This window comes from Zingiber officinale, chromosome 2B (genome assembly GCF_018446385.1).
Source record: "Zingiber officinale cultivar Zhangliang chromosome 2B, Zo_v1.1, whole genome shotgun sequence".
NCBI classification, from domain to species: Eukaryota; Viridiplantae; Streptophyta; class Magnoliopsida; order Zingiberales; family Zingiberaceae; genus Zingiber; species Zingiber officinale.
Genome location: NC_055989.1, coordinates 104,975,822 through 104,988,115, shown reverse-complemented (window position 1 = coordinate 104,988,115; position 12,294 = coordinate 104,975,822).

The following is a 12,294-nucleotide window of genomic DNA, read 5'->3' as shown; positions in this document are numbered from 1 at the left end:
TCCTTAGGTCTATTACTTCCTTTCCTTTCCTTATCGGGGACCCACAAAGCCTAACCCATATCAATAGCCTTCGCCAAGGTTTTCCAAAAGCATTTAAAAATGATTTTCAAAACCAATATCCAACCATGTTCCTTGGGCTCAATGCACATGACTTGTACATTAGCTTTCCCAATGATTGAAAAACACATACACTACAAGAAAAACCTTCATAGACATCGGTGGAACAACAGCAGTTTTAAGCAAAAACCGATGTCTTTGAGTATTTTACACCAGTTTTTCCAAAAACCGGTGTCTATAAGCACAGATTTTCGCTTATAGACATCGATTTTTAAGCTGATGTCTATGCATACCTTTTTTTTTATTAATAGACACCGATTTTAACAGCGGTTTTTAAAACCCGGTGTTTATGATAAAATAAAATAATTTAATTTTCCCACCAATACTTAGCCGAAATTTGTAACACTTCACTATTCCATCCAAACCTAAACCTATATCGCGCCGTCTCGCAACACCACCACCACTTTCCTCCTCGCCGCTACCCATCCGACCATCTCTCTCAACCTCATCTCCCTCTTCCCTTTCCTAGATCGATGCACAACACAACTTGCCTTTTGTTTGACTAAGGACGCAGAGGGTAGCAGCGTAGGCGGCCTAACCCATGGACGACAAGGTGACGGAGTTGCATTCCATCCCCCCGACGCTGCCTCCAGAATTGGTAGCGGTGATGGCAGCTCACTCTCGCCTGCCGATCTCCGCTCCTCCATCTCAGCTGCACTCTCCGTCACTCATGCGATCACCCCTGCTGCCTTCGGCGACCCTACGGTCGGCCACCCCGTGGACGGCGATGCTGTGCACACTGAGGACACCCAGCCGCTAGCCAACCCCATGCGGAAGGTCGTGGTCAGCATGCGCGGGTACTTGGAGGAGATCACCAATTAGAGAGCAGCAACGACATTTGATTTTAGGAAACAACCAAAGGAAGCACTGAGAGGGCGGTATACTCACCGAGGGGCTCGGCACCGCCACACCCTCCGCCTCGGGCCCCGGATCGGCGTTGAGGTCGATGCCCTGTGGCCGCTTCGCCTCTTCATCTACCGCCGGCGTCACCGCTCGAGCTCCATCGCCCCCCTCACAGGCGACCTTCTCGGCGCCGCCCCCGAAGAAGTCCTCCCACTCGAACGACGGGCTCCACTTGGCCGACGCCGCGGTGCCTCGCCCAACGGACACGGACTGCGACGCGTCGCGCAATCGGCGCAGGATGGCAAAGAACTCCTCCACGTCCTCCTTTGATGTCGCGGGACCCTTTTCTCCACGCGGCAGCGACGAACAAGCGGGTCAAGGCTTTGAGGGGAGACGGTCGTCGCCGCCGCCGCGTCGCTTCCTTTGGGAGGAGGATGCATCCATGCGCCCTTCCTGTTTGTGAAAATGAGTCAACGAGGTTAGCATTTAGCATTAGCAATGCAAAGTAGTATTAAACGACAATCCATGCATTGGAAATTGTAAGAAGCTGACAAACCAACCAATTCGATCAAAACTTGCTACTTAAATTACTATTATTATCTTAAAAAAAAGAGAGAAATGGAAGGTGAGATCAGGCCATGTTCATGCATGCTTCACACAACAACTAATTGATAAAGTCTATATATTGTAAATTCTTTACTGAATTTGACTCATGCAACGATTGAATAGGAGATTTAGAGTTTTTTCCCTAGCATATAGAGAAGAAGCAAAGTCTCAAGAATTACAAATTAGATAGAGGACTAACCATCTGATACAAAATGTAGAGTAAAGCACAACTAATTAGATGGTAGACTGAGGGGTTTAGCAGAGGGTTACTGCACAACGGATTTGATCTATCAGGAAACCATCTGCAGTGATTGGTGATCTCTTCATCAATACTTTGCAGCAACCTGCAGTGATTTGGTTTCATCTCTTCCAGGTAACCTAGAAACTTGCATGTGTAACCTAGAAACTCAAGTATAGTGGAAGCTAAAAAATATTAGAGTTTCATCTTCTTGATATCTTGATTGCAAGTATTAATTGATTGATGCATGCAACGTGTTTGATGAATTTCCTCAAACACTACCCTGAGTTGATTTTATCATTTTTGTTTGCTAGATTGAGGAGTTGTTATTTCCTATTGCTAAGTTGGTTTTATGTATTCCTTGAACTATCAAGTTTCTTTAACAATGGAAGGGATTCCAAAGAATAGAGGCGTTAATTACAGAGCGTTAGAAGAACTGTTCAAAATTTCTGGATAGAGAAGCTCTCTCATGAGATATGAATTTTATGTCAGTATGTTGGAGGTTTATAATGAGAAGATCAGAGATCTTCTTGCAGATAATCCCGACCAACTCTCAAAGAGGTAGAATTATCCTGGAAGGATTTGTAATCATGCATGATTGAAAACTGTTTTGTTACCTCTTGCCAAGTAATGGTTCAATTTGTTGGGCTTTGTTGTTTTTCTGAAGGTTGGATATAAAGCAAGCATCAGATGGGACGCAAGATGTGCCTGGCCTTTTAGAACCTCAAGTTGGCAGCATAGATGATGTTTAGGAAATTTTGACAAATGGAGGAAGAAATAGATATGTGGGGTCAACAAACGCTAACGAGCTGAGTAGCCGCTCTCACTCGTGAGTTTCTTCCTATTTTCCATTCAAATTATGCTTTTTGTTTTATGATAATCTTATCTATACTAGTGCTTCTTCCTCTTAGTTGGAATAAGGCATGCTTGTATTCAAAGTTGTGTGATACTAAATGTATTTCTCTTCAATAACGTGTAGGTTTGGCATAATTATAGCTTTGATAGTCATATAATAGGAAACAATGGGATCAAGCTTGCTAGGTTCCATGTGGATACCATGCATCTTGCACGACTTTTTGATTCTTCTAGGACAACTGATGGGGGTTATTCACTTGAAGCACTTACAAGTGACCCAAAGATCATGTCTCAAGGAAACTCAGATGATGATGTTGAATTAATCAGTGGAAAGATGTCAATGAAATCCATCTTTGGTAAGAAAAAGTTAAAGAAAGATGGAACTGAAGGAAAAATTATCACACTTCCTCCTGTTGATGTTCTACAAAGAGAAGAACGAAGATCGTGGATCAGATGTTCTGCTTTAGATGCAGTGAATACATTAAAACTTTTTAATCGCTTGAAAGAAAAACTTATGCGTGTACCATGGTTTTTGAAAGGCAGTATACAAGGAACAATGTATGACTTCTATGAAAAGTGCTGGCACCCTTTTGGTGTTCTATTAGTAAAGATGGAATCTGAAGGAATTCTGGTCGATAAAGTCCATCTATCAAAGAATGAAAAGCTCGCTGTTGGTGATAAGCAAATAGTTGCAGATAAATTCAGACGGTGGGCATCCAAGTACTGTGAGGATGCCAAGTATATGAATGTGGGAAGTAATACTCAAATAAGGCAGCTGCTATTTGATGACACATCGAGGAGGTACTTAATATTTTTTTTTTAGCTATAGTTGTTTCTAACATTTTTACAATGTCGTATGGCCACATCAAAATGCCAAACAGTATAGTTGATTACTAAAGTCTGCAAACACTATAGTTGATTACTAGACTTTTCAAAATTTTCCCATGAAGTTTATAGCATTTTGATAGATTTTTTTTAGCTACCAGTTTGTTGACTGTCAATTTTTATTAAGATTGGTAGAAGCTCCAAATTTGAACATTTTCCTAGAGTAAGCATGTCTTGTTTGAATATTTCATTTATAATTGCTTTATATATTGCCTGCTCAATAGTACTTGGAAGACCAAATTTACCTTGTTGGTTATCAAGTTGCATGTTGCAGTGACGGAAGATGGTAGAAGTATTGTGAAAAAAATCTTGAGTATGCCACTGAAGAAGGGATAATGGACGACCACAAGCTGTCAGATACAGGGAGATTAGGGAACAAATCTTTATTGGTCCTTTTTTGTTCACCAATAGGTGTCAGTTTCTCTTGCTAAAACGGGCAATTTAAAAGATCATCGTGATGCACTTGTAGAATTAGTTGCTTCTTCGAAATATGGAATCCTTCATTTGTTTAGTCATCACCAGTTACAGGTATTACCCTCCGCATTCTACGTGAATGAACAAATCATCATAGTTTGAGTTCTACACCATGAAAATTGATTTGAACTGTTCTTGAGTATCACTGCCAGCTCCCCAACAAAACATGCGACAAAAGAAATTAACTGGGCATATATTTTTTACGAATTTTTATTAATTGAAAGGGAATGCTCATTACATGCAATGGAGTACGAAGAAGAGTTGTCTGTCATTAATTCTCAACAAGAATGATGGTAATTTTTGGTAAGCTTTGACTCCCTAGTTATAATGTCTTTCATTATCTATGTTTCAAAATTATGCACATATTTGCTAGATTTTTACTGGTTTAATTTTTTTTGATTGATTGACATTTCTTTGAATTATTTCTGATGTGTTCAAATCATACGTTGTCCAAGTTATCTAGTTTAACTTTATTGCTATTACTTAAATTCAAAATTCTTAGCTGTTTGTGCATAATTAAACAAGTGTTATTCCAATTCCACCCTCTTTTACTCATGTTTCACAAAAACATAAAATCTTTAGTCATATCATTATAGTTGGCAGGACTTTCTGATGAGAGGTTGGAAATCTCTTTTTTCCATTTTCAAAAAGAAGTACCAAGAATATGTTCATTGGCACTTCTCAAGTACTGATTAATTAAAAAGGACCCCAGTTAAGAGAGTTGGATCGTGGAGCTGATATCATTGTTGCTACACCAGGATGTTTGAATGATATTCTGAATATGAAAAGATTGAACCTCCATCAAGTACTGATTAATTAAATTACAACTATGAGAAAATTTTGTTGCAATAATTTCTGGTTTGGAATATATTAAGTTCCCAGGAATGATAAATCTATCACTATATGATGTGGTTGAGATAAATGATGAATGTGTCTCCTTTTAAGCATTCAAATTAGTCATCTTGTTACCTGGTGCTCTTACTACTTTTTCAATATGATTTTTGGTCTTGGTTTACTAATATATTATTTATGTGTTTTTACAGTTTACAAATCTCAAGTACTCCAGAGTTGAAATTGATGAAGTGCGGTTCGAGTGGGCTGAATGCATGCTAGATTACATTTGAAGTGCGGTTCTACCTTGATGTGTTGTTAAAAGAATGTTCTACCTTAATGATTCTGATATCTATTAGCTTTTGATGTAAAAAGAATGTTTGTGTATTTTATGGATACTATTGTAAGAAGATTATTTATGTAATTTGTGAATATTTGTGCATTTTATGGATACTGTTGAATGAAGAATATTTGTGTAATTTGTGAATATTTGTGTATTTTTTTTTTGTTATTGTCGGTTTTTCATTATTTCGGAAATCAAATTTGTGAAAAATATCGATATTACATTGGTTTTCCACCGCTGCAAAACCGATGTTATTAACTAATATTACATCGGTCGTATACCGCCGCCAAAACTGGTGTTATTAACATATAATATTACATCGATTTTACACCGTTAATGAAACAGTGTCGTTAAGTGATACTACACCGGTTAATAATCGATTCAAACACCGATGTCGTTAAGTGATACTACACCGGTTTTAACCTGATGTCTAAAATGGCAGACCTTTTACATCGGCTTCATAGACATCGGTCGAAAATGTAATAGACACCGATGGAAAATTGATGTCTATGAGGGTTTTTGTTGTAGTGATAACTATGTGTTTTGATGAACTTAAAACTCACAAGAATGCACTAAATTAACATCTTGAGTTTTGTTCATCATCCTAACATCTCACTTGTATCTTATGTGCACTAAAATACATACAAGTCATCTTATAGTTCTTAGTGAGATGTAAACTTTTGATTTTTCCCTAATCTAGGGATCATGCATATCTATCTAGGCATTTTGAGGTTATGAACATCCACCAAGGATGTTACTTGTTAATGAATGTCATTGGTCCTTAATTTACAAGGAAATAAAATAATGCATGATGATGTTATGACATACATCAAAAAGAAATAATTTTCAAAAGAAAATTTCCTATAACTATATGATGTATGTATGACATGACATGGTATTTTTATATTTTTCATAATAAAACATGAATGCAAGATATGATGTCATGGCATATGATGGGCAAACAAAGCATGACAAATTATTATAAATAAAATAACTAGAATAACTATCTAAGTATCCTTAAATCTTAACTAATTTAAAGTTTAAACCCTACATTGCCCAAAATGTCCCAAGAAATGCCAAAATCTAATTTTGACATTTTTCTCCCTTTTTCCAATTTGTGCCAATTTAAATTAAACATATTCCTCAATTTTTGGCACACATTTCTCTTTTAAAGAGTAATAATTTGAAATAAGGCTTGGATTTGCCTTTCACTTTTCAAAAAAATGCCAACTTCCCAACTTGGCATTTCTTTACACTTGATTTCTTGTGCCAATTAAAGTTTATATCAAAATTTTCAACCTATGGCACATTTTACCCTTTCCAAGAGTAAATCTATACCCCTTATCATTTTCAAAGACTAATAATAACCTTGAAAATACTCTCAGAGTGTCAACTTCATCAAAGTTGGGTTAACTACCCTTCTAATCGGAGTTGACACTCTCTAACCCATTTATGAGGTAGAGAAAATGCTCCTAGGAACCCAAAACCTATTGGTGCTCCTTGGATGTTCTAGGTATTCACTAGGGATAACTTCCCTAGATACCTTCCTAGTGACCTTGTTAGGCTTCTTAGAAGCCTTGATCACCTTTTCTAGGTCAACCCTAGGGATTTCTTCCCTTGTGACCTTTTTAGCGACCTTGTTAGACTTCTTAGAAGTCTTAATCACTTTAGTTGCAAAAATACTCTTAGGAATAACCTTCCTAGTATTTTTGACTTGACCCTTAGACCTAGACTCGGTTCCATAGCTATATGGAACCCTATGGTAAGAAATTACATCATTCTTGGCCTTGATTTTGTATCCCAAACCTCTATGGCCATTTGATGACCTTTGTTGTACTCCTAGACCTAGGTTTTGCTCATTTTGCCCTTTTAGGATATTTTCCATCCTTTTTAGGGTCTTTTCCATTTTATCAAGACTTGACCTCAAGACTTGATTTTCTATCATTAAATCCTTAGTTTTTGATTTTTCATTAATTCCTTGAGCATTTTTATTTTTAGACTTATAACTATGGTCCTTAGTGTTATTGTCTAAATTCTTATCTACCTTCCTAAATCTAGGTGTGGTAGTTTTAGCATATAGAGCCACATGTTTTTCTTTAAAGCTCTCATGCTTTCTATTCTTATGATAAATAGCATTAAAATGATAAAAATTAGAACTGACATTCTTTTTACCATTATTCAAGGGAGTAGGCTCAATAAATGATATCTTCCTTTTTACCTTGGAGGCTCCCCCTTGACTTGTGCTTCCTCCAAGAGACTTGACCGCCTTCTTCCCCTTGGGGCATTGGCTCCGGTAATGTCCCTTTTGATTGCACAAAAAGCACACAATGTGCTCCTTGCTCTTCTTTGTTGAGGGAGCGGTCTCTTTGGGCTTCTCCTTACCCTTTGGTGCCACTTGACCCTTCTTCTTGGCCAACTTGGGGCACTTGCTCTTATAATGCACATGCTCCCTACACTCAAAACATATGATATGATTTTTATTTTTAATTGAAATGTTTATACCTTCATGTGTAGGGATGACACTTTCTCCTTTGGATCTGGAGGTAGAAACTTCCTCTTAATCCGAAAATGATGCTCCTCCAATAGATTTGTCTCGACTTGTGGAGGTGGAAGCTTCTTCATCCTCTTCTTCTCTTGACCCGGATGTGGAGACTTCTCCTTCTTCTTGATCCGGTGTCGTCGAAAATTGCTCCCTCTCAATCCTAGAGGTGGAGGCTTCTTCATCTTCATCTTGTACATGGAACAAGGAGTATGCCCTCTCCTTGCCCTCTTCATTGCATTCCTTTGAAGATGAGGCTTCTTGGACTTCTTCTTCTTCATAAGTTGAGCATCTCTCAACTTCGGAGTCCTCTTGATTTTGATCCATCGAGTCACCCTCTTTGGATTCTTTGTGATTTGGTACAATGGAGGGGATCTCATGAATCTTAGCCAATTTGCTCCATAGCTCTTTGGCATCCTTGAATTCCCTAACTTTCTCCAATATGTTGCTCGACAATAGATTGACCAAAAGCTTGGTCACTTTGTCATTGGCCTCACATCTTTGGATTTGTTCTTGGCTCCATTTGCTTTTCTTGAGAGGCTTGCCCTTGGAGTTTGTTGGAGCTTCAAATCCTTCCATGAGAGCAAACCATTGCTCTATCTCCATCATCAAGAAATTCTCGATCTTTGATTTCCAAAGATCAAAGCTTGTTGAAATAAATGATGGAGGTACCCTTGTATCGAATCCAAATCCGTCTTGGAATTCCATTGAAGTTGAGCTTGATAAAATCTTTAACTTGAATAATTTTGCTCCAACTTCTTCACCCTCTAGCTCTTTGCCCCTTCCAGCGATGATTCCGGTGAAGAGCAACCTTGCTCTGATACCACTTGTTGGGACCGATTATGTAGCTAGAGGGGGGGTGAATAGCTCTTCGCGATCGTGTGCTCGGCGTTGCTTGTTTCTTCACGGATATGCAGCGGAAATATAAAGAAACACACACAACAATGCTAACTCGAGGATTTACTTGGTATCCACCTCACAAGAGGTGACTAATCCAAGGATCCACACACTTATGCACCCTCCACTATGAAAAACACTCCTTTATGGTAACTACCAAAGGCGGAGAAGCCCTACAAGTTCACACTACAAGAAGAAAGGGAAAGGGAAAGGGAACAAAATATAAGCAAAAGCTTACAAGTTTGCACAAGAAAACTCTAACCCTATATTTCTTCTTCTGCTGTAGATCCACCTCTTGACTTGGACAAACCTCCAAGAACCCTCAAGATCTGGCAGTGAGAACTTTGTGGAGAAGCTTTGGAAGCCCTGTGAAGATCTGGGATGAAACAGTGTAAGGGTTGGCGAAGAAAGAGCTCGACAACGGCTTTAATCGACGCCAACGGTCGGATCCCGATCGATTGGATTGCTCCCAATCGATCGGGGAGGCTTTGGATCGATCGGCTGATCGATCCAGAGCACCTTTGTGCTCTCGGGAAATTGCCTGGATCGATCGACTGATCGATCCAGGGCTTATCGTGCGAAATCGCACCTCCCAATCGATCCACTAATCGATTGGGGGATCTGGATTGATCAGCCGATTGATCCAGAGCTGTTCTGTTTGCGCAACACTTCTCCCCAATTGATCCACTGATCGATTGGGAGGAAGCTTGTCGCGGGGACTCACCCAATTGATCGGCCGATCGATTGGGCATGTGCCAATCGATCGGCTGATCGATCCAGCTTCTTGTTTTTGCCCAAAACAAGTCCAAAGCCCCCTAAACCAACATCCGGTCACCTATGACCTGTTGGTTCATCATGCCTAGCATCCGGTCACCCTTGACCTGCTAGAACTCGCTCACCAAGTGTCCGGTCAACCTTGACCCACTTGGACTTATCTTCACCAGGTGTCCGATCAACCTTGATCCACCTGGATTTCCCGTGCCAAGTATCCGGTCAATCCCTTTAACCTACTTGGGATTCCCAACACCAGATGTCCAATCATCCTTGATCCATCTGGATTTTCCTTGTGCCAAGTATCCGGTCAATCCCTTTGACCTACTTGGACTTTCCAACACCAGATGTCCGATCATCCTTGATCTATCTGGATTTTCCTTGCCTGGCTTCACTCACCAGGACTTCCCTTCTGCCTAGCTTCACTCACTAGGACTTCATGTCTTCCTGGCTTCACTCACCAGGATTTCTCTTCTGCCTAGCTTCACTCACTAGGTCTTTCACCTGGCTTCACTCACCAGGATTTCTCTTCTGCCTAGCTTCACTCACTAGGTCTTTCACCTGGCTTCACTCACCAGGATTTCTCTTCTGCCTAGCTTCACTCACTAGAACTTTCACCTGGCTTCACTCACCAAGATTTCTCTTCTGCCTAGCTTCACTCACTAGGACTTTCAGTCAAGTATCCAGTCAATCTTGACCTACTTGACTCTCCTTTACACATGAACAATTGCACCTATTCATATATTGACTACATGTATTGTCAAACATCGAAACCACAACATCAAGACTCGAGCTTGACTCAATTCAAGCTCAGTCAACACGGTCAACCTTGACCTGGGGAATATTGCACCAACAAATACCTCTTTTGAAATTACTAGAAGAGGGAATCAAGTACAAAAGAAAGTCAAAATAAGTGCAACACACTACACTTGTCCTTTTTGTAATAATTAAGTACAGAATTTAAAGTTACCAAACACTTTTTTCAGAGTCAATTGGCTCAAGCTCGGTGTTTGGATGACTTCTTAGCAGTAGATGGGCATAGAAGCATTGTAGCAGAGTCACAGTCGGAAGCTAGAGCTGTCAGAACCTCAATTGGACGCGTAGAAGCTTGTGTATAAGTTATTTTTTGAAGCTTGGTCGAGATGCTCTTATAAAGGTTGTGGGAGGTGCCTTCTATAGGGTTGAAGGTGCCTCCAGCATGTAAAACTTGATCCCCCAAAAAAGCTAACCCTTATTGCTGAAGAGATCATAATTTTATCCTACAAAAGGCGTCTTCCATGAACTATGTCAAGGCACTTTCCAATGCTTGAAGGTGTCTCAAGTACTGTTCACTAGAAGCTTTTTGTGCTCTTGTTGCCCTGCAAACATGTTAGTCCAATAAATCAAATAATAACCTATAAGATAAGTGTTAGCACAATAATAATAAGCAATAATAATAAGCAATAATAATTAGCTCCTATCCTCCCTAGACTAGGAATTAGTCAATGTCTCAGTTTAGGGATTCAAAATGGACCTAAACTGGATTGACGTCTACTGTCCCTCAATTGGAATGCGCCCTCACTGAGTCACTCTCCTCCAGTGACTGACCTAACTTAGAAACTTGTAGTATGTTGACTAGCCTTTTGACCCACTAGGTCTTCATGCCAGTTGTCAGGTCCATAGACCAACTGGACTTCTACCGGTCATCAGATTCTGCGGATACAACCAGACTTTCTGCTAGATATCAAGTCAGCTCTTTGACCTATCTGGGCTTCGCGCCAACTATCAGGTCCTTAAACCTATCTGGATTTAGCGTGGTGTTAGATCCTTCAGATCTGTCAACTCTTGCACACTTGATAAAGTAATTAGATTGCATAAAGACCTAACTTAACTCACTTGTTGTAAAATACTGTAACAAATAATAATAAGGTTTATTTGACGAATAACTTTAACAAAATTTTTAGGAATTTTTAGAAAGTTTTTGAGAACTTTTCAGAGTTCGTATGAGATAGTTTGCGGGGATGAATTAATAGGTATGGGAAAGGCCTGTTTAGAAATACCCAAAAGTAGGAGTTGATTTAGGAAAGTACTTATGGTTTGATTAAACCAAATCTAAGTTTCTTAACTATTTTAATTTTCTTTTATTTTATTTTCTCTCCCGTGCCCTAACCTCACCCGCACCTTCCTCCCTCACCCGATGTGGTCTCCGTCGCCCCTCTCTCACGCGCAATGCCAAGCCACCGCCTCACCTCTTCCCCCAAGCTCCTCGTTTCCGCTTCTCCAACGCATACAAAACCCTGTCACCGAGGCCATGCCCTAGCCGAAATCTCCTTCCTCCTCATCGCAGATCCACCGCCACTCTCCCTATGTTGTCTTCGTCTCTGCTGCCATCGACCTCGCCTAGGGTCATCCATGCCCTAACTCTCTACCACCGCAGCGTCCCTCGACTACAGGCATCTCCACTTGACGTCGCCACCTTGGATCTGTGTTCCTAGTGAGAAACTGATCTCAGTAGGCTTCCCCCTGTTGCCAAGTCGTCGACCATTGCCCAAGGTCACAATGATCATAGTGTCCCTTCCTTTCTTAAGCACGCAACCCATACGATTGTGCCCATGTTGATCTCCACTGTTCTGGCAAGACCAAGGGTTTGATTGAAGGTATGATCTCTAATTTAAGAGGTTTATTGATTAGTAATTAGCTTTAATTTCTAATGTGGTGTGTTCACCGTGGAGTAGGAGGTTGGAAATGAAGGGGCAGCGGGTCACTATAGTTTCAGCCATGAGTTCCCAACAGCATACATCTTCAGCTTTTCAACTGTGGGTCAACAGTAATTGATCTAGTTTTAGGTGAGTTTTGGAGATTTATTTCATGTCTATATTTGATGTGATTAGTGTGATGTGGGTTTGAATTGATTAA